At 37.3% G+C, this 24,609-nt stretch overlaps 1 long non-coding RNA gene across 1 annotated transcript in view; it reads right to left on the bottom strand.

Moving 5' to 3' along the window:
• Positions 1–24,609, bottom strand: part of LOC123479434 (uncharacterized) — a 377,575-nt gene that overhangs the window by 342,833 nt on the left and 10,133 nt on the right. Inside the window, exon 2 of the long non-coding RNA XR_006655048.3 lies at positions 2,854–2,916. This is a non-coding gene — a long non-coding RNA (uncharacterized lncRNA). The remainder of the gene's footprint in view (positions 1–2,853; positions 2,917–24,609) is intronic.

Genomic DNA, 24,609 nt, shown 5'->3' with positions numbered 1-24,609 from the left:
GTTTTGTACATGCATACCTCAGAGATATTTAGGGTTCAGTTCCAGATCACCACAGTAAAGTGACTATCGCAATAAAAAAGTCAAATATGTTTTTGATTTCCTAGTGCATATAAAAGTTACATTTACACTAACCTGTAGTTTATTAAAGCATGTAATAGCATTATACATTTAAAAATAAATATCTTAATTAAAAATATTGCATTGCTAATAAATGCTCCATTGGAGCCCTTGGCAAGTTGTAATCTTTTTTCTGGTGTAGGGTTTGCCTTAACGTTTATGGCTGCTGGCTGATCAGAGTGCTGGTTGCTAAAGATCAGGGAGACTGTGCAAATTTCTTAAAATAAGACCATGACATTTGCTGCATAAATTTATCTCTTTCACAAGCAACTTTTCTGTAGTGTTTAATATTATGATACCATTTTACCCACCGAACTTTCCAAATTGAACGCATCTCTCAAACCCTATCACTGCCTTTTCAGCTAAGTTTATGTAATATTTTAAGTCTTTTGTTGTAATCTCAACAATCTTCACAGCATCTTCAGGAACAGATTCCATCTCTCAAGAAACTGCTTTTTTTGTTCACCTGTAAGAGGCAAATCCTCATCTTTAGTTTTATGATGAGACTGCAGCAGTTCAGTGCCGTCTTCAGGCTCCACTTCTAATTCCAGTTCTCTGGGTATAACCACCTCATCGGCAGTTAATTCCTCCCCTGCCGTCTCGAGCCCCTCAAAGTTACCCAGGTTGGGATCAACTTCTTCCAAGCACCAGTTAATTTTGATATTTTGACCTCTTTCTATGAATCATGAGTGTTCTTAATGGCATGTGGAATGCTGAATCCTTTTCAGAAGGGTTCGATTTACTTAGCTCAAATCCATCGAGGGATACTATCTATGGCAGCTAAAGTCTTACAAAATGTATGTCTTAAGTAATAAGACTTAAGTCAAAATTACTCTTTAATCCATGAGCTGCAGAGTGGATGTTATGTTCACAGGCATGAAAACAGCATCAGTCTCATTGTGCATCTCCATCAGAGCTCTTGGGTGACCAGGTACATTGCCAATGGTCAGTAATATTTTGAAAGGGATCTTTTTTTCAGAGCAGTAGGTCTCCACAGCAGGCTGAAAATATTCAGTAAATCTTGTTGTAGGATGAGCTGTTGTCCTGGTTTTGTTGTTCCATTTATAGGAGACAGGCAGAGTAAATTTGTCATAATTCTTAAGTGATGTGGGATTTTCAGAATGGTAAATGAGCACTGGCTTCAATTCAAAGTCACCAGCTGTGATAGCCTCATACACGAGAGTCAGCCTGTCCTTTGAAGCTTTGAATAGGCACTGACTTCTCTCCACCTGTGCGAGTCCTAGATGGCATCTCCTTCCAGTATAAGACTGTTTGATCTACATTGAAAATCTGTTGTTTAGTGTAGCCACCTTCATTAATTATCTTATATAGATCTTCTGAAGAACTTGCTGCAGCTTCTACCTCAGCACTTGCTGCTTTACCTCGCACTTTTATGTTATGGAGATGGATTCTTTCCTTAAATTCCATGAACCAATCTCTACAGGCTTCACACTTTTTCTACAGCTTTCTCACCTCTCCAAGCCTTTATAAAATTGGAGAGAGTTAGTAGCTTGCTCTGGATTAGTCTTTGGCTTATGAAAACGTTGTGACAGGTTTGATCTTCTATCCAGACCACTAAACTTTTTCCATATCAGCAATAGCTTTGCTTCACTTTCTTATTATTTATGAGTTTGTGGGAGTAGTACTGTTAATTTATTTCAAGAACTTTTATTTTCATTCACAACTTGGCTAACTGGCATTAGAGGCCTAGCTTTTTGTCAATCTCAGCTTTCAACGTGCCTTCATTTCCAGATTTTGATGTTAAATGAGAGATGTGTAATTATTCCTTTCACTTGAATACTTAGAGGCTATTGTAGGGTTATTAATTGATTAACTTCAATATCATTGTGTCTCAAGGAAGAGGAGGGCCAAAGAGAGGAAGAGAGATGGAGGAATGCCTAGTTAATGGAGCAATCAGAATGCACACAATATTTATCAATTAAGTTTTCTGTCTTAAACGGATGCAGATTGTGGTACTCCAAAACAATTACACTATTACCATCAAAGATCACTGACCACAGATCACCATAATATAATAGTAATGCATTTATAATATAATAAAACATTTGAAATATTGCAAGATTACAAAAATGTGACCCAGAGACATGAAGTAAGTAAATGCTGTTGGAAAAATGGTGTTGAAAGACTTATTTAATGCAAGGTTGCCAACAAACATTTAATTACTAAAAATGCGGTATTTGTGAAGCACATTAAAACAAATGCAGTAAAACAAGGTATTCCTTTATGCTTTCATTGACACAGAGTCTCCACTTCCCCAAGGCCCCAAGATGACATCCCTACACCACATTATTCAAAATGGAAACAACTTTGCTGTCTGCAATGCTGGAATCCTTGAAACTGCAGAACAATAGATCATAGAAACAGAATTCTAGAGTCAGAAAGGGCTTTAGAAAACAATCCAACGACACCTAAATCACAAACAAAAAAATAAAAAACAAGTGGGACTACTTGAAACTAAAAACCTTCTACACAGCAAAATAAACCATCAACAAAGTAAAAAGATAACCAACAAAACGAGAAAAATAATATGCAATATATATCTCTGATAAGATGTTAATATCCAAAACATAAAAATTTTATACAACTTAATAGTAAAAAAAACCTCAATAAGAAGTGAATAGACATTTCATCAAAGAACAGACATAAAAGGTCAACAGGTACATGACAGATGCTCAACATCACTAGTCATTAAAAAAATGAAAAATTAAAACCCACCATGAAATATTACTTCACACTTGCTGGGATGTCCATCATAAAAGAATAACCATGGGAATATATCTAAAAGAAATGAAAACATAAACTTTAAAACATATCTGCACCCCCATGTTTATAGCAGCATTATTTATAATAACTAAGGTATGAAAACAACTTAAGTGTCTGTTTATGGATATATGGATAAAGAATTTTTGGGTGATGTGGAAGAGGTAAAACAAAAAATGGCAGAAGCACTAAAAGGCATCAAAATTGAGTTCAAAAACTGTTTTGAACAGTGGGAAAAAATGTCTTGATGGGTGTGTTGCACCAAATGGAGAGTACTTTGAAGGTGACTGTAGTTTAAACATATAAGAATAAATACACATTTTTATTTAAAAAAAGAATGGTACATATATATAACAGGATATTATTCAGTCATAAAAAAATAAATTCTAACCTTTGGGACATGGATGGACTTTGAAGTCATTTTGCCAAGTGAAAAAAGTCAGACAGAGAAAGACCAATACTGTGTGATCTCATTTATGAAATCTAAAAAGAAATCTCATGAAAAAAGAGATCAGACTTGTGGTTATCAAGGTGAAAGATGGGGAAAGGAGAAGTTGGTAGAAGGTGGTAAAAGTTACAAACCTCCAGTTATAAGATAAATAAACACTAGAGATGCAATGTCTGATATGATGACTACAGCTAACACCATTCACTGTACAGCATATAGGAAAGTTGGTAAGGGAGTAAACGTTATGAGTTCTCATCACAGGGATAATTTTTTCATTCTTTTTTTCTTTTTCTGATTGTATCTTAGTGAAAAGATAAGTAATAACTGAACCTATTTTAGTAATCGCCTCACAATGTGAGTAAATCACACCACCATGCCGTACACATTAAGCTTGCAGTGAAGTATGTGAATTCTACCTCAGTAAAACTGGAGGGGGCGATCTACGTCAGCAGACAGTATGTTGCTCCAGTGATGACTGAGAGCTGGGGATTGGTCTAATTTGAATAGTTCTAGACAGAGTGCAGTTAAGAGGAAGTGGCTTTTTTTGGCGATAATTTTAGGCTTAATGTGTGTTCGCATAATTGCAATCATTCAACCCAACTGAATAGGCCTTGTTACAAAGTTACATTTGTAGCTAATCATTTCTTATCCTTGACTTCATACAGAACAGTGTAAACAAAGCAATTTCTAACAGAAAATATTTAAAATAAACAAAAAATATTTGTTGTAGGAGTTCCAGCCAAGATGAAGGCATAGGTAGGTGTGCTTCACCTCCTTGTACAACCAAAACAAGGACACAATCAACTTAAAGACAAAAAAAAACCAGAAGAAATAAGTCAATGATTGTTCAAGAAATACTGATTTGGGACTTCTGGTCAAGAAGGAGGCGGAGGTAGACACACTGTGCCTCCTCGCACAACCAAAAGAAGGACAACAACAAATTTAAAAATAAAAAATAACCAGAACTGACAGAAAATCAAAACTGTATGGAAGTTCGACAACCAAGGAGTTAAAGAAGAAACATTCATCCAGACCGGTAGGCAGGAGGGGTGGAGATGGGCAGCCCGGTGGAGAGAGGACTGGAGACAAGGCAGTGGCTTGAGGACCCACGGAGGCAGCAGATTGCGGACTGGGCAGTCCCACATTCACCTGCAGATAAACTGTGAGGAACACCTGGGGAGCAAGATAGACCACGCAACCCGAAGTTTCAGTGTGGGGAAATAAAGTCTCAAAACCTCTGTTTGAAAACACCTGTGAGGGTTGAGGCGGCAGTGGGAGAAACTCCCAGCCTCACAGACCCACAGGGTCCTAGAACGTACACAAGCCCACCCACCTGGGAATCAGCACCAGAAGAGCCCAACTTCATTGTCGGCAGTAGGGGAAGTGACTGAAATCCAGCAGAGAGCAGAGCAAGTGCCATTGTTCTCTCTCAGACCCCTCACCCACATACAGCATCACAATGCAGCCACATGAGTTGCCCTGCCTTGTTGAACACCTAAGGCTCCACCCCTTACTACATAACAGGCACCCTGAGACAAAAAAAAAAAAAAGGCCCAAATGAAAGAACAGATCAAAGCTCCAGAAAAAATACAACTAAACAACAAAGAGATAGCCAACCTATCAGATGCACAGTTCAAAACACTGGTAATCAGGATGCCCACAGAATTGGTTGAATTTGGTTGCAAATTAGATGAAAAAATGAAAGCTATGCTAAGTGAAATAAAGGAAAATGTACAGGGAACCAACAGTGACGGGAAGGAAACTGGGACTCAAATCAACGGTGTGGATCAGAAGGAAGAAAGAAACTTTCAAACAGAACAGAATGAAGAAACAAGAATTCAGAAAAATGAGGAAAGGCTTAGGAACCTCCAGGACATCTTTAAATGTTCCAACATCCGAATCATAGGGGTACCAGAAGGAGAAGAGGAAGAGCAACAAATTGAAAACTTATTTGAACAAATAATGAAGGAGAACTTCCCTCATCTGGCAAAGGAAATAGACTTCCAGGAAGTCCAGGAAGGTCAGGGAGTCCGAAAGAAGTTGGACCCAAGGAAGCAGGCACCAAAGCTCATCATAATTACATTAGCCAAAATTAAAGATAAGGAGAGAATCTTAGAAGCATCAAGAGAAAAGGACACAGTTACCTACAAAGGAGCTCCCATAAGACTGTCAGCTGATTTCTCAAAAGAAACCTTGCAGCAAGAAGGGGCTGGAAAGAAATATTTGAAGTCATGAAAGGCAAGAATCTACATCCAAGATTGCTCTATCCAGCAAAGCTTTCATTTAGAATGGCAGGGCAGATAAAGTGCTTCCCAGATAAGGTCAAGGTAAAGAAGTTCATCATCACCAAGCCCTTATTATATGAAATGTTAAAGGGATTTATCTAAGAAAAAGAAAATAAAAACTGTGAACAGTAAAATGACAGCCAATTCACAGTTATTAACAACCACAGCTAAAACAAAAGCAAAAGCAAACTAAGCAATCAACTAGAACAGAAACAGAGCCACAGAAATGGAGATCACATGGAGGGTTATCAACAGGGAAGTGGGAGGTACAGAGAATAAGTAGCACAAATGGTAGGTAGAAAATAGACAGGGGAAGGTTAAGAATAGTATAGGAAATGTAGAAGCCAAAGAACTTATATGTACATCCCATGGACATGAACTAAAGGGGGGAATGTGGGTGGGAAGTAGTGTGCATGGAAGAGGGGAATAAAGGGGGGTAAATAGGACAACTGTAATAGCATAATCAATAAAATATACTTAAAAATAATTAAAAAATAAAACAAAAAACCAACCAGAAGTGCCAAAAATATTGAACTGTATGGAAGTCTGACAACCAAGGACTTCGGAAATATTCATCCAGACTGGTAGGAAGGGCAGAGACAGGCACCCAGGGTGGAGAGGATGCGCTGCAAGTTGGTGGCTGGTGGACCAGGTGGGCAAGGCAGCAGCTGGCGGACTGGGTAGTTCCACATTCACAGACAGATAAACCAGGAGGAACAATGGGGGAAGGAGACAGAGGGCAACTCTGGGTTTCAGTGCAGGCAAAACAAAGCCTCAGAACCTCTGGCCATCTACAAGTTTTTTAAAGTAGCAGGATACAAAATAAAAATCCAGAAATAGGTTAAATTTTTATGGACCAATAGTGAACTATAAGAAAGGGAAACCAAGAAAATAATTTCATTAATAACTGCATCAAAAATAAATAAATAAATACCTAAGAATAAATTTAACCAAGGAGCTAAAAGACCAGTCTTCAGAAAATTATTAGACACTAAAGAAATGAAAAAGATACAAATAAATGGAAGCATATACTGTGCTCATAGATAAGAATTAACATTGTTAAAATGTCCATACTACCCAAAGCCATCTATATATTCAATGCAATTCCTATCAACATTCCAATGGCATATTTCACATATCTAGAACAAATATTCCAAAAATTTTTATGGAACCATAAGTCTTCCCAAATACCCACAGAAAGAACAGAAGAGAAAGAAGAACAAAATTGGGGGAATCATGCTATCTGATACTCAATTATGCTATAGGGCCATAGTTATCAAAACAGCATAGTGTGCATAAAAGCAGGCATATTGACCAATGGAACAGAACAGAGACCAAAATAAACCCATGCCTATATAGTCATTAATATTTGTCCAAGGAGGCAAGAACATACAATGTGGTAATGATAGCCTATTCAGTAAATTTTGTTGGGAACACTGTACAGATACATGCAAAAAAAAAAAAAAAAGAATCTAGACCACCTCCTTATACCATATATTGGCCAAACACTTCATTTGGCTTTTAAGTAAAAATGAAAGACATGTTTTTCACCAATAACTTCATTGAACAACATATTCACTGTTTTGTTCTACTACCTTCTGCCACCTTTCAGGCAACTTCATAATTCCATCTTCCTAAAACTTGTTATCTTTTTGAACAAAGAACTGTTCAGATGCCTTTTGCAGTCTTCCAGGACATTGAAATTTTTTCTATTAACATAATTTTGTAAAGACTGAAATAAATGGAAATCTGACAGTACAATGTCTGGTAAATACAGAAAATAAATTGGAACTTCCCAGCCAAGTCATAACAGTTTGTTTGGTCATCAAAGAAACATGCAGCCTTGTGTTATCCTGATGGAAGATTAAACGTTTTCTGTCGACTGTTTCCAATGCTTTTCATCAAGTGTCACTTTTGGTTGGTCTAACTGGGAGCCATACTTACTGGAATTAATCATTTCGTTTTCCAGAAGGAGCTCATAATGAAGGACTCCCTTCCAATCTCACCATGTACACAGCATCACCTTCTTGGGATGAAGACCAGCCTTTGGTGTGGTTGGTGGTGGTTCTCTTCACTTGCCCCACAATCTGTCCCATTCCACATTATTGTAAAGTAACCATGTTTTATTGCCCATCACAATTTGTTTTAAAAACAGAACATTTTCATTATGTTTAAGTAGAGAACTGCATGTGGAAATATAGTCAAAAAGAGTTTTGGGGGTTTTGGGGTTTGCTTAACTTATTTGGAACCCCAAATCAAAATAATTAACATAACCAAGATGGTGCAAATGATTGTCAATGCTTGATTTGGATATTTTGAGTATGTTGGCTATCTCCCATGTGGTATAATGTTGATTGTTTTCAATTAATGTATCAGTTTGATTGCTATTGACTTCAACTGGTCTACCTGACCATGGAGCATTGTCCAGCAAGAAATCTCCAGCATGAAACTTAACAAACCACTTCTGATGCATTCAGTCAGCCATAGCACCTTCTCCATATAATTCATAAATCATCTTTTGTGTTTCAGTTGCATTTTTACCTTTTTGTTAAATTTATTATTTTTCAAGAGAGGGGATGGGAGAGAGAGAGGGAAAGAAACATCAATGTGTGGTTTCCTCTTGCACACCCCCCACTGGGGACCTGGCCTGCAACCCAGGCACATGCCCTAGTGGCAATCGAACTGCCGACATTTTATTTCACAGGCCAGCACTCAATCCACTGAGCTACACCAGCCAGGGCTGTTTTTACCTTTCTTGAAATAATAAAGCATAATATGCTGACAATGTTGCTTATTCTCATCTTCAGTTTTAAATGGCTACACAAAAATTCACCAATTTTGATGTTTTTTAAATGCATGCTGATATGACAGCTGTCACAATACAATCTAACAAAAATAGTTTTGAATGAAGTTAAAGACACCTAAGCGTGACTAGAGCCATCTTACAGAAAAATCTGAACAAACATTTTGGCCAAACTATACAAGAATAAGCTCAAAATGGATTAAAGACTTAAATATAAGAATTGAAAATATAAAACTCCTAGGAGAAAACATAGGTGGTGAAATCTTAGACATTTCTCTTAGTGATATTTTTCTGATATATCTCCTTGGGCAATGGAAAAAAATAAATGAGACTCCATCAAACTAAAAAGTTTTGCACAGGAATAAAAACCATCAACAAAATGAAAAGACAACCTACAGAATGGAAGAACATATTCAGTGATGATATATCTGATAAGGGCTTAATATCTAAAATTTATAAAGAACTTATACAACTCAACACCAAAAATCTAATTAAAAAATGGGCAAAGGTCTTGAATAGACACTTTTCTAAAGAAAACATAGAGATGGTCAATAGACATATAAAAAGATGCTCAGCATCAGTCATCATCAGAGAAATGCAAATAAAAACCCCAGGGTGATATCACCTCACACCTGTCGGAATGGCCATCATCTATAAATTAACAAAAAATACATGGTGGTGATGATGTGAAGAAAAGAGAATCCTTTTGTGTTGGTGGTTGGAATGCAGGGTGGTGCAGTCACTGTGAAAGGGAGCGTGGAGGTTCCGCAGAAAACTAAAAATGGCACTGCCCTAAGACCCAGTGATTCTACGTCTGGGTTGTATATCTAAAGAATCCCAAAACACTGTTTCAAAACAATACACGCACCCCTATTTTATTGAAGCAATTTACAATAGCCAAGATAAAGAAGTAACCTAAGTGTCTTATCAATAAACATGTAGAGAAGAAATTAGGGGTACATGTATACAATGAAAAATTACTCAGCCTTAAAAAAGAATAAAATCTTATCATTTGTGACAGAATGGATGGACCTAGAGGCTATTATGCTCACTGAAATAAGCCAGTCAGATACAGGCAATACCACACGATTTTACATATATGCAGAACCTAAGGAACCATGTAAACACACAAAACAGAAACAGACTCATAGATACAAAGAACAGACAGAATGATGGTTGCCAGAGTGTAGGTTGAGTGAACGGTGAAGGGATTAAGAAGTACAGAGTGGTTACAAAATAGCCATGGGGAAGTAAAGTAAAATTTGGGAAATACAGTCAATAATATACTATTTATGGATCTTAATTCTTACAGAATGCTAAGCTGCAGATCACTGGGAAAAGTCACGAAACCTGTATCTTCCCTCAGCCTTTCAAGAACCCACTTTCACGGAGAAGAGCTTCAGCCTCCAGCCAAACAAGTACCCTTTCTTTTTCAAGTATCATCAAAACCAGTATTAATCAACTTTTGATGATATACGAAGGTTATTCATTGACTCCATATAGATATGAGTGGTCACGGCATGTCTGGTAGTGTTCTAGATGCTGGGATTACTGTAATATGAACACACACACACACACACACACACACACATTGTGCCTCTTGTACATTCTAGCAGAGAAGGGACAAACAGTAAACAAAAAACTTTTAAATACATAGTAAACCTGATTGTGGGAAGTGCTTAGAGGGATAAAAAGAGGAAAAGAGAAACCAAGAGAGCAGTGTGGAAATGAGCTCTGTAAATGCAAAATTACAGCAAGAAATAATAAAACAGTGTACCTCTACAAATATACATATAAAATATGAGTATTTTATATATATCTAAATATGCTCTGTCCAGAAGGTATCCAGCCATGTACTATAAAAATAAAGGCATTTATTGAATAAGATACAAGAAATATTGTACATAGGACAATGATGCCTTAGTCTCCTTCAAAGTAGGCGCCTTGGGACCTCACACAGTTCTCTCCCAATTGCCATCAGCTGCCCAGTCATATTTTCCTGAATCTGTTTGACAGTCTGAAATCTCTTCCCTTTCAAAGGTAATTTTAGTTTTGGGAAAAGCCAGAAGTCACAGGGTGCCAAATCTGGGCTGTAAGAGGACTATGTCACCTGGGTGATTTGATATTTTACTAAATAACTTGGCATGAGATGTGATGCATGAATGGGTGCATTGTCGTGATGAAGCTGCCAGTCACCAGTTGCCTATAGCTGCGGGCTTCTGAATCATCTGAATAGTTCCCATGGAAGAATGTTCAAGCTTATGGCAAAATTTGATGCAGATTCATTGCTCTACTCACTCAGTCATTTTGAACGTGACAGTCACACAGTACACATGCTCACTCGATGGCATTTACCACTCCTACTGACTAGTACAGTGATAGTTACTGTTCATACATGTGTGTTCCAGTCCACTCTCCTTGGCTGTCAGGTTACATTGAAGTCATGTAAACCATTTTCATTATATTAACAATGGCTGGACTTTTTCCAGAAAGACCTCATACATATAATACCATTATACATATATGAATATATTTAGAATATTTTTAAAATCCCCACCCAAGGATATGTGTTTATTGATTTTGGAGAGAGGAAGGGGGAGAGAGAAAGAGGGGGAAGTAGAGGAAGAGAGAAATACCAATGTGAGAAATATCAATGTGAGCGAGAAACATCAATCAGTTGCCTCCTGTAAGCTCCCTAACTGGGAATTGAATCTACAACCTTTTGGTGTCCAGGACTAGTTGCCATTCTTTCTGGCACCAAGGTTGTAGCACCCATATTCTCAATTAAAGTTATCAAGTGCTTGAAATTATGGTGAAACATATGCTCATTCAAATTTCAAAGCCATCTTCTAGAAAGCTTAGAAACATTAAAAATATTTTATATTTGAATTTTTATCCAAGATCATTTAGAAGTATTCAATAAGTCAGTTCAACAAATATTTATCTTGAACCAAGTTTTCTGTTTTTTACAACCTTGTACAATTCAAAAAAAAGGAACCCTTATATTCTTTCATTTATTCATAAATCATTTATATGCTTGTTTGAATGAGATTTATAGGATGAAAAAAATAATCCTCTCATTGAAGTTGTTGAAAATGCCTTTTCCTCTTAAATATGGAGGTCATGTTTTACAGAAGAGAAACCTAAATAAATAAAGATATTGTTGCTTCCTAATACCAAGATATTGTTGCCTATAATTTGAAGTACCAAATTTGACTAAATATATTTTAATATTATTTTTCCATAGTTTCAGAATATATCTAAGATTTCTTCAAGCTATTCCAAACCACTCAGCAAGCTTTCCAACAATAGTGATTTTTTTTAGTAAATAGTAAAAGGGGAGTCAATGTTTTGGTCATCTACAGCCACGAAGAGTTGTTGGCTGAAAAAATAAAATCATCTGCGCAACTCTGTGAAGCTAACACCCAGCATGTGACCTTTCTTCACAGCCTTATAAATATCTTCTGCATAAGTACCATCAGAATTGAGTAGAAACACTTTAAAATAAGGCTTTTTATAGACAGTAAGCTATTATCCTCTAGTATATAGCAAACTGGCTGACAGCCAACCTTATATTTAGCTACTCCTGGAAGAAAAAAATAAGTTAATAGATTTGTGTGAGAAGAGAAAAATCTCTAAAATAACAAACATAGCCCACGCCAGTTAAATGCTACAGGAAGAGTATTTTCTCAGGAAGTCATATTGACAGTATCACACAGATTAAAGCAGAATATTTTAAATAATAGCTAGTGATATGTTTCCTCTGGGTATTCTCTGTCTTTCTTTACTTACCAGCTATAAATATGTACAGTTTTCAACTGAACCAATCTTTCAGGTGTCCCAAAATCACTGCAGCTGATAAGTAGTAGATCCAATCTAATATACTTTACAATAAAGTACCACGCATTACCCCAAGTCCAGGTAAATTGGTCTAGCTCACATAGACATAATCTGTAAAAGACTTCAGTAATAAATAATTCAACCCAGTAGTTTGCAGCTAAGTTTTTATAAAAGCTGTAACTTGTTCTATCACATAACAATGGCTACTAGCCGAGCTAGGTATAAAATTCAGGTCTCCTGAACCCTGCCAAAGACTCTTCCCACTATCCCATGTGAGTCTTCTACACCTTCTTCTTATGAATCGAGAGCTAAGTCGCTATTCTAAAACTGTGTTTATACACCAACACCTCTAAAGACTATCTGCAGTTTGCTTGATTGATGGAAAAACTTAGACAGGTTCCTACATCCACCCAAAGGAGTATAATAGTACAGTGTTGTCAGAATGGGAGGGTTCATGAAAGAAGTTTCCAGAAGCAAAGAGGAGATTATTACCTGAAAGTTTGGTGATCAAACCAAACAAGAGAAAGAAAGGTAAATCCTTTCTGGATTTACTCATAAATGATTTACTCATAAATCATTTGTATGCTAGTTTGAGTGAACTAGCATATAAATCAAAGGAGAATAGTGTGAGTGCTCAAAAGAGCAAGGTGGGTGCACCCTAAGTATGGCCATAAAGGTCAGTGGAGAAGAGGATTAGACAGTAACAGGAATGCCCGGTGGCCCGGGATCCTGAAATGGCAAGTGTTAGACATGTGTTCTGGTATCTATTGAGCAAAGTCCTGTGCATCTCACTAGTACCGGTGAACGACAGTATTTCCTAATGCAGGCAATGTGATCAGAACATTCTTATTTGTCCCCGTGACAAAGGAACCTCCCTTTGTGGTCACATCTTGTCCCTGTGATTCTGTGATGGACAGCATGATCCCTGTATTAACGAGTGCCAACTGGAAGAGCTCCTGCCTCCACTGCCAAGCTCAGACTTGCTGCCATTCTCATTCACCCCTGTCCTAACCTACTGATCAGATGAACATCCAAATTCCATGGAGACCAAGGCTCAGCACAAAATCTAAGAACCATAAACAGAATGAATTTAAGCTGCCAAGCTAAGCATTTGGAGATAGGTTGAGATCAGACCAGAGCAAAAGCCTGGTCTGTTGAGGATATGTTTGCAGTAAGTGCTTAGGCTACATTAAGGAGCAGGGAAAGTATGCAGTGAGGGGTAGGGAGTGGTCAGCATGGTAGGCCTGTTAATGACACAAAAAAAGAAAAACTCCATTTATAACAACACTACTGTATACTTGCAAAATTTTTAACATTCAGTAACACTGCCTGTTATGTATAGATGTTATCTGATTTGCAAAAATACTAACCTCAGTAGGATAATGTTTTCCAATTTAAAGAATATTATTTGTTCAGAGAGACAAAAAAATGTTTAATTTTACTTATTTCCAATGGCCGCAGTTATTTATAGTAAAGAATTCTCAGTGTTTCCAAAGGCATTTGTTCTCCTGATGAATCATGAGCTCTATATAATGCCCAGGCACTTTAGCTCTAGAAAGCTGAGCATTGGCTCTAAAGACCTCTCAGTTCTCTCCTACTCTAACAATCATTAATCTGGGAATGTACCCTGGGTTTGCCCTGAATATTAAGTCTTTAAGTGCATGTTTTATCTGCCATACTACAATAACAAGCTGACATCACAAATGGAAAAAAACTACACCAAAAATAAATAAATAAAACTCTGTCAGCACAATTATGGGTATGGTAAAAATAGGCAGATTGTATGAAAGCAAAAAAAAATGATTAGAATAAAAGCAGAGTCTGATAAACAGTTCAAGTCATGGAATATGGTTCAGAAAGAGAACATATAATATATTCCACAGGTTCAGAACTGTTATACCATGGGTCAAATAGGGTAGAAAAAAATAAAATAAGAGAAGGGAAAAGATGCTTTTAGAGCAACTATACAATAAAACATTGCTTTACAGTTACTGATACCAAACCCACATTTTCATGCAGGAGGTCAAATGACATTAGTGCTTCCTCTTCTTACGCCAGAATGAAATTTCACATTATTCTGGAGTGTGTGGTTTGCATCTGAGAAAATTTTGAGAGTCATCAAATGATTCAATTAGGTCAGGGTAAAACAAGAAAGAAAAGGAATCATCTGTCCTAATCATTTACATTCTACAAATGTAAGAAATTACTTATAAAGGACACTGAATGTTTCATAATTTCCACCATTATCTAAGTAATTTTCAGAGCTTATTTCAGAGTTTTTAAGTGAACAGAAACTACTTTTCACCCCCACTAAATGACACAGCTTCAAAGAAGTCAAGAAAATGGACTGTGATCTGCAGCTGAAAACAGGGACTGGGTCCTCCATTTCTAGGCCCTCTATATCTAAGACACTGTCCAGATTGACTCTGATTTGGAGCAAAATACTAGGCAACAAAGGAGCTTTGTTGGCAGAATTCTGCCTCTGGTGGGGCTGAATGTGTTGTCTATTGCTAAAAATAGCTCAAAGTACCTTGGAAGGAGTGTAGGTTTCTAAGAAATCTCTTGGGGAGTGTTTCTTCTTCTTAGTGCAACTGTCATTACAATCTCGGGAAACACATCAGTGATTGCACAATATATGGAAACATACTGAAGGTATTACATATGTCAGAGACATCTCCTCTCATACTTCCATTAAAAGCTCCCAACTATGGCAAAAACATTTTTATTCCCAAATGAGGTATGTTTCAGAAAATAAGATGATGGAGAGAACTTAAAGAATGTCCAAGGAAGGGGAGAATTGCAAAAACAGAAGAACTTGAGCCCTCCCCACCCCCCAGAAAGATTGTCAGCTGTCTCAGGAGAAAGGATTTCCAGAGCCTGCAGTGTATGACTTCCAGTTCCTGTCACTTTTCCTAATTTCTTTTTCTAAACTAGATAACAAAGATCAGAGGACGAAAGAGTGGACCAGGGTGAGCCCATGTGTGTATGCAAGAGTGCAGACACGTGTGGGGGGCTGCTGCTGTGATTTGCGATGCACCATTTGTTGGAAGAAATGTAGCATTTCTGAAAGTATTCATTTCCAAGTCTTTGTCAGACTTAAACTAATAGCCTCAGAGCTTTATGATATGTACTTAAGCTTCAAAGGAATTTCTCTGTTTCAGGGAAAACTGTTCCTCAACAAATATGAGGTTTTTTTAAATTTACTGAATTCCACTATGGTTCAGACACAAAGTGAGGGACTGGAGATACACTATGACCAAGATAGACGCAGTCCTGCCCTCATGGGGGTTCTGTTCTATTGAGAAAGTCCAAAGACCATGTTTTAAGGGTAGATCTCATATCTGGCAATGAGATCTAAGAAAAGTGTTCAAGTCCTAGAGACACAGGAGGAAACAGCTAGCCCATTCACATCTCTAACCCCCTGGATAACCTCAATGCTTAAAACTTGGAATCCTTGCAAGGTCTGACCGACTACACCTGTGACAACCACGCTGCCGGAAAAGAGACACACAAAAAATTGTTTGGATCATTCCTCTTACCACTGCTTGTATTGAATCCTTGTTCACCTTCCAACTCATCATCTGATTCATTGCTTTCTAAAAAAATTCCTCAGCTGAGGATGTTTATTGATGAGAGAGAGAGAGAGAGAGAGAGAGAGAGAAAAGAGAAGAGAAAGAGAAATATCAGCTGCCCCCTACATGCTCCCCAACCAGGAATCAAATGTGCAACCTAGGTATGTGCCCTGACTGAGGATTGACCCCACAACCTTTTGGTGTACAGATGACACAACAACAAGCTGGCCCACCCAGTCAGGGCCAATTCATTGGCTCTTTATTGCAGATTCCAGAAGTGCTCAGCTTAGCACATCACCATATACTTGTTTCAGTTACTAATCAACCAGAAATATCTAGAACATAAAAGGGGGCTGGCATCAATATAATTTTACATGGTCATGCATTATAATATGTCACAGATTGAACACCCAAAATACTAACAAAAACAAATGTCATTCTCCAGCCTACTTTTAAGGCACTACATGGTATTGATATTGCACTTGTATTTTTCAAACATTCTTCTCATTCTAGAATCTGTCTTCCTGTCACACCTCACTGAAGTTGTCTAGCTTCCAGTTATGTTAGGGTCAAATAGCCTAATCTTCCTCTTATCCCTCTCAGGCCTTTCTGTCCTAATTACTGTGTGATCACAAGTACACTGCCCTCTGACTTTATGGAAGAGCCAGTAGTCTATCCAATTCATACCTATGTCTAAGAGCCAAATTTTCATTATTATAACCCTATTTTATATGGAAGGAGAGGCTCTCCGCATTACCACTGCCACTGAATGAATTTAGCCTCACTCAGTGTCTGTAAGGTCAATTTTATTTTTGCTATTACATTAATAGAGACTGAAAAAATTATATCATTTTTTAAATTACAGTATTTGATTTTTCACATATTCTTTAGTCTGGAAATAAATAAATGGCATGGAACCATTCTTCATTCTGAGTTGCAAATACCTTGGTTGACCATCCTGATTCACACAGCACCCTTGTAATAATTTGTTCTCTCAAAGAATTCAGATGGGTTTTCTCCTCCAAAAGGCAGCAATCACAATACTCCGTTCCTACGGGGCCCGGCAGAAGTAACACCTGCTTGAGTGTGGTTGGTAGGATAATAATATGGGTGTAATAATTCATAGTTTTAATTTGAACATTTTACCTAAGATGTCATATAGTGTGCTTGAGTGTGATATTATTATGTTACAGAATTACATGCTTACGGTTTTGAAATAAAATATGTTGTAATAAAAAAGGGCATTATTTGTGCTGGACCCTGTAAGAGGGCTGCAAAGTCTAGAACATTTCAAAATTATCATTTTTTATTTTATCTTCATTATAGACTATATTAAAAAGGCATTGTTAAACCCATTTAATAGATAAGAAAACTGATTTCAAACTAGTTTAGTGACTTACTCAGGTTAAGATAGCCAGTAAGTGAAGAAGAGGAATTCAACCATAGACCTTCCCATTTTTCAGCTCTTCCCACCCCACTATCCTCTGTCCACGCACCCTTGATCTACCTTTGGCATTTGAAACATGCTTTCTCCCTAATGCACTCATTCCAGAAGAGAAAAAATGATTTCTCTTTTCTTCCCTATAAATTCATTGTATTCAAAAAATTATTCCAAAGTAGGAGGAACAAGACATATCTAAAGCAAAGGCCTAAGTGGGACAAAAATTTTTTGTATATGTGCTTTCTATAGAATGCTACTTCCTGGGAGGATATTAACCACTTCTCAAGTGCTACCCATTGCTTGCTATGTCTGTGGAAGCTTTTCTGCTCACAGAGGAATATAACATTAGGCAGTATGTCCCTAAGGGTAAGGGTGTTGGGATGGAGGGCAGACCCTAGAATCTCCTGTCTCTTCTACATACATGAAATAGAAATAGGGTGTAGACACCTTTCTGACTGGACTGTAAAATTCCCAGCATTCTCAGTTGTTTGGTATATCCTGACACTAAAGAGAAGCCATAAACAGCACCCCGAAGTGCTGTACGTTGATGGGTTCCCTGGAGGGAGCCACAATCCTCCTTCAACACTCCATCGGTTGATGGTCCATGGGTCACACAGTTGGAACTTCTTTTGTCAAAGGACAGAAACCCGGCCTGATTTCTGAGCCCAGGAATCAGGTCCCATTTGTTTCTGTGCCTCCGTGCCTCACTCAGCACCTAGAATACATAAAGCTGACATTAAAACTTACTAGAGGAAAAGTATAATTTAACTTTGTAGGCAAAAATTTTCTACCTAAGATGAGTTAGGCAACAACCTAACAGCTGGCCTTGTACAGCGCTTACCTACGCCTCACACTTTGAGCCCAATCAAACCCTCTCAAACTAACCTAGAGACACAGACCATCCAGATTAAGAGAAACATTAGAGTCTTGATAACCAAGTGCACTGTGTAAGCCCTGTATCTCAATTTCAGCAAACTGACTGAAAAATCCATTTGGAGGCAAATGGATATTTGAATATAAACAGGCTATAGCAAAGAAAGATTGTTTGGTGGAATAGCATTGTGATTATATAATAAAATACACTTTCTAAATTTTCAATCAAATATTTAGGGATTGAAATGCTATGATTTCTGGAATTTTCTTTAAAATACTTTAACAAAAAAAATAGTAATTAAACTTTAAATGAAAGTTTATGAGGGGGTCACTACACTATTCTCTTTATTTTTACGCCTTTTTGAAATTTTTTAATAAGCAATTTTACATAAATGTGAAACAATCACTCACTGGAATATAACAATATTCTGAATTTACTTACAATAGTGCTATTTTCACATAAATCCAATATTGATGCACACATATTCTCTTAAAAGAGACCTGCATTTCTGGATATTTCATATGCAAATTCTTTAAAGTGGATAATTTAGACATTTACAACAAAAGTATTTTAATTACACACTCAAATAAAATACAAAATGTGCGCAATTCTGCTACAAAGATGACAAAGATGTCTACTGCAACCGGCTTTCGTGTCAAAGACTGACTTCAGACCAGCTACACAAGCAAATTCACTTCCTAAAAAATGCTCCGATTACGTGCTAGCACAGAAAGCTGTTCGCCATTACCAGCCACTAAAAGTTTATGTATTGCATTCACTTGGCTTAACAAACACTTAGAATAGTTACCATGAACTAGGTAGGCACTATTTTATGCCCTTCCCAAATCTTACCTCCTTTTATTGCAAATAATGACCTTTGGGGCAAATGTTGTTATTGTTTCTTTGTTACAGATGAGGAGGCTGAAGTACGAAGGGGCTAAATATCACAGAGCTTTCGGTGGCAGAGTGAGGATTTCAGCCTCGGCAGTCTGGCTTCCAGAGGCAGCTCTTCATCCCCATGACATGGCACCTCTCTGCTATAGTGACTCAATTAAGTCATTTATGTGCAGCTTTTTAAATAATAGTGAAATTAAATGACCTATTCTTAGTAACTTCTAATAATTTTTTAAACATCCATGAACTGTAGAGAACATAATATAGGCAGCAGAATCTGAATCAAGTACAATCAGATAATTTAGGGAGAATGCAACTTGCTCAGATACGACTTTCTCCGGGCTTCACTCTTGCCCCTTCCTCCTCCGTTTCCTCCCAGAGAAGTGAACTCCTTTTTGAGAACCAACCACCATCATTGCCTCTGAGAATCTGACTGCAGCTTGGACTGGGGGTTTCAGTCTCTCTTTCCTCTTCATTTCTGTAGTTATACTTTTTCATTGTAACATATCTCACAAGACATTTCAGGTACAGGTTTGTACCCACATCTCATAGTAAATTAGGGGATCCTCAGGAAGAGAAACTCCACATTCATCTTAATTGTCACCGGCACCTAGTAAATCTCATTTGGTACAATCAATGCCTTGGCAAATATTTTTCGCCATATAGGGCCAGTACCTCAAGGTCACCTGAGTACCCTGCTGACCCCTGTTCTGCTTCAGAACCTTGATTAGCACTCTGCGTGTTATGCTTATCTTTACCACCAGGCTACGCTCCTTGGCGGCAGGGAGAACAGCATTTCCTTTCTGTGTTTCTCAGAGATTTGCTCACGGTTGATGTTCAGAGGTAAATAATTAACAACATTACCATTACCCAGTAGATGTGAGGAAGTGCCAATGACCAAAGCTCCAGCTGATGAAATGACAGATAGACCAAATATTTGTAATTATTCTCAAAAAAGTGTGGTTTTTCCCCAAGAATGGGGTGCCAAGCCTTTGGGGGGTTATTTGCCACCTTGCTGCCTGTCTTCTTTGGTCCTGGTTACTGCTCATTAGAACTCCTTCAGTTGAGCTGAAGTCAGAGGCTACAGGTATAAGAAGTATACATTTCCTTCATGAAAATACAACCACAAAACATTATTTGGGAGGCTGATGGCACCAAAAACTGTGAAAACCATTTAAAGTGCAATGACTAAAGTGCACCCACAAATCTACATGGTCATTGCTCAACCACTGTATGAAATCAACGGTCTTGTCCTTTCTTCATTCTTAAGTAGATCTGCAGCCAAGGCATGGCAAAGCACAGAGCAAAAAGATGAGGGGCAGGTCACAACTCACTCACTAATGCTATGGCTAATTTCAGTACAAAGGGTCACCACCACAGTGAATTGTGTAGTTAAGAAAACATACATTAACTTTTTCCCTTCTGGTCAAAACTAACTTCCGCCCATTCCTGAAAAAAACAGGAATAATTGTCTCCATTTCCCTCCCACCATGTCTCCCCACCCCACCTACCCCCACCTCCCCACCTCGAACCTACCCACTTTGGTTTGTCCATGTGTCCTCTATACCTGAACAACAATTTTAAATTATAAAAAAGAACAAACAGTATAGAAAATATAGTCAATAATATTGTCAAAACTTGATACAGTGACAGATGGATACTCGATTTATTGTGGTCATCACTTTATAAGGTATATTAAATATTGAATTACTAGTATGTTGTACACCTGAAATTAATATAATATTGTTTGTCAACTATACTTAAATATAAATTTTAAAATGTAAAATAAACATAAGATAATTTACTTGATAAAGAGAAAGCTGTAAAAAAGTAATTTACATCAAAACTTGACTTTGTGATAAATATTGCAAATGCTCTTTAATTTTAAGATATTTTTTAAAATACCATCTATTCCTAACTATGAGCCTGCACTGGTGCAATGGTTACCAGGCATACCAAATGTGGTGATGGACACTCGAAATGTGACTAGTCCAAACTGACACGTGATGTGAATGTAAAATACACGTTAACATTTTTTGATTTGCTTAAAAATGTAAAATATCTGCACACTTTTGATATTTTTAAATATTAAAGTGATAATACTTCTGATATACGGGCCTAAGTAGACTATATTATCAAAATAATTAGACTTGCTTATTTTTACTTTTAAAGTGGTTACCATAAAATTTAGTAATACTTATGTGGCTCTCGTTTGTGGCCTGCATCATATATTAGATAACACTACTATAGACAAAGCAGCAGAAAATCAGTGGGATAGCTGATGCTATAACTCAAATGTCTTCCCCAAAACCCACGTGTAGCTGTAATAGCCTAGGAGCCGCTTTACGCATGCATGGGACAATTCACACAGCAGAAACTCCGAAATTCACAACCAAGTCTAAATGGAACTAAAGTGATACAGGGGAGAAGCAGCATGGATAATACAAAAAATAAAAAATTCCATTACTTTTTGAACCTCGAAATTAGAGAGAGACATGAAAACCCATGTCTCTAACCCTGAAAACCCTGAGCATGGAAACCCATACTCAGGACTGACACCACCTCCTCCCAGCTTAACTCTAATATTCAGCTCTCTGATGAAGACTCCAGGCCCCCGACGTATCCTTCCAATTAGCTGTCTTCGGGAGACACTAAATTGTATAGAGTCTGGGAATGGGGCACAGACATTCCTTCTGCTACTATAGTTGGGTAGTTACTGAAGGTCCTTAATATCTGGTGCAAATTTCAGATACTCTGTATGGAAGAAATGAGTAAATATATATTTTATGTTTCCACTGAAGTATTAGAGAAGACTCAAGGAGAATACTTATAAAATAAAAAAATGATTACCTTTCTTTTTCCTCCAACTTCCAAGACAAGGAGGAAAATTTATTGATGAGTATTTATTAATTATGAGAAAACTTCAAAAATAAAACCTTCTCTGAGATACACAACATTACCCTGATTGCAGAAAAGGAGGACTAAACACAATCAGCTCTCGTTAAAATGTCCTCTGATATTGACTCTGTGTCTCTTGAGCCTCTCGGATTCCTTTGTCCCTCCCACAATAATACTTGTCTGCATGGCCACAGCCAGAACACATTCTTTGGTTACATGAGCTTCTAAAACAAGCAATTTATCATAGAAATGCTAAATGACCCTTGAAGATAGTGTTTCATGGGCTATTAAGTTATTGCAGTGTCTATTTTCTGCTACACTTTATAATTAAAGATAAAAATCATTTTTGATGATTTTCAAACCCTAAAAAGTATATCAATTTATGTTTGGGGTATTGTTATCCTTAAAACCGTGAAGACAAGTTTTCCATGGTCAGAGAAATTTTACCTCAGACATAGAGAGATGAATTGTCTCATTATTGACTTCTAATAAAAAAGGGAGCTAATTCAAAGTGTAATTTATTTTTTCTTTATCTAGGTAGGTTTGATAAATGAAGTCAAAATAAAAGAATCAGCAAAATTAGCTAGCAGAATATTTAAAGGAAACCTATTAATGGCACTTCTCATTTCTTAAATATAGAACTTTAAAACTTAGAGTCCCAAGAAATATTCTACTGATGTCTCCTGAAGACCAGAGAGGTTAAGTTGTTTGCCAAAGTTACATATCAGGGCCAGCTTGATGTTTTGTATCACATATTAATCGTTATTCTCCTTGACACCAAGTGAATGATGAGTCAGTGACTGGATAAAAGAAGCAACTCAAGCAGAACTTGAGTACTATGGCGGTACAGAAAACCCAAGGTGTTAAGTTTACAAAGGCAGAAAAACTGTAGGAAGTAGGGGAGACTTTCTACACAAAGCTCACCAAATGACCAAGACTATATAAAGAGTCAGGAAGGATTCCTAGACAGTCATCCTATTCAGGTGTGCTTTTTTTATATTCTTTCTTTATAACTTGGGGAAAATGCACATAAAATAAACCATTTAAAAGTGAACAATTAAGTTATATACTTTAGTACATTCACAATATTACACAACTACCATCTCTTTCTAATTCCAAAACATTTTTTTCATCCCAAAAGAAAACCCTATGTCCATTACACCGTTGCTCCTGATTTTCCCCTCTCCCCAGCCCCTAGCCACCACCAACCTGCTTTCTGTTTCTATGAGTTTACCTATTCAGGATAGTCAATGTAAATAAAATCATAAAATAGGTGACATTTTGTGACTTGCTCCTTTCACTTAGCATAATGTTTTCAAGGGTCATCCACACTGTAGCATGTATTGGTGTTTTTATGGCTGAATAATGGTCCATTGTATTATATACCATAATTTATCAACTCTTCAATTCTACATGAAGTGTTTGTGGTAATGTTTGACCTTCAGTACTCATTGACTCCCCACCATCAATGAACATACTCTTTAAGAGGCCTCACTCAGAAGCCAGTCATTGCCTATTCAACAAAACGGAAAGTTGTTTCAATATTGCACTAAGTCAGTAAAGCAACCCTCTTTGTAAAAGCTATGAAGCATTTATAATAGCAACGCTGTGCATGGAGTGGTATTATCACCACCTTTATTTTGTAGGTGCAGAAACAGAGACACAAAGAGCTTAAGTAGTCGTTCAGTGTCCCAGCTGGTAAGTGGCAGAACCTGGTCCAGATTCCTTCCCTTTGCATCCACCCCAGCAACACATTCAGCCAGCTACCCACACAACCCAGTCACAACTCACTACATCAACACAGTTGTACAAATTAACTTTTAAGGAATGTTTTCACATTCAGGACAGGAAAAGTCTCAGGTAATAACTAGATTTAGCTCTAAATATTTCTTTGTTAAGTCAGTCCTTATAATTCATAAAGCAATTTCCCAAATGAACAATGGGTCATAGATTCTCATACTGTTGCATTAACAGACTTAAAATTTATTTTTATTAGAAAACACATTCTAATCTGAGAACGGAGAGGTCTGAAACTCAGTACCTTCTCCCAGTAGTGGTGCTCTCTGCACACGGCCTGCCCCACCCCACACAACTTTGCTCCAGTATGGTGAAAGTTCCAAAAGCAGTGAGATGGAATCCCACTCATGAGGAGGCTGAAATTAAAGAGGTTCCCAGGTGAACCTCCAAAGAGAAACAGGGGCAGATATGAGAGTTGAACAAACTCTCAAAGTAAAGTGGCAGGATATTTAGCAAGAATAGGGAGAGGTGGAAGCGAGCAGGCAGGGACAAGGTTTGTGTTTAGTATTTAGTGGTGAGCATGATTCCAAATCATAGCCCCAAAGAAGTTCTAATGTTAAATGGAGACATTCTGGAACATTGTGCCATTAGGATAGCATAAATAATTAATATAACACCAATTTTACATACATTTTTAAGTACAAACTCAAAACAAATTAATATACAGTGTCTTAGAGTTTACAAAACACTTCACCACTCATTGTCTGTCAAGGTCTTCACAACCAACCTGTGCATTAGGATAGATATTAATACCTATGTTACTGGTGCAGAAAAGTGATCATGGGGGTTAAATACCATAGCCACAAAGCTAGTAAGTTATAGAACCAGGACTCAAATTTAAGCTTTTTTAAGTTTCTGA

The sequence above is a fragment of the Desmodus rotundus genome, chromosome 7 (genome assembly GCF_022682495.2).
Source record: "Desmodus rotundus isolate HL8 chromosome 7, HLdesRot8A.1, whole genome shotgun sequence".
Classification (NCBI taxonomy): Eukaryota; Metazoa; Chordata; class Mammalia; order Chiroptera; family Phyllostomidae; genus Desmodus; species Desmodus rotundus.
The sequence above is the reverse complement of the archived record's forward strand: the minus strand, read 5'-3'. Positions and strand labels throughout refer to the sequence as shown.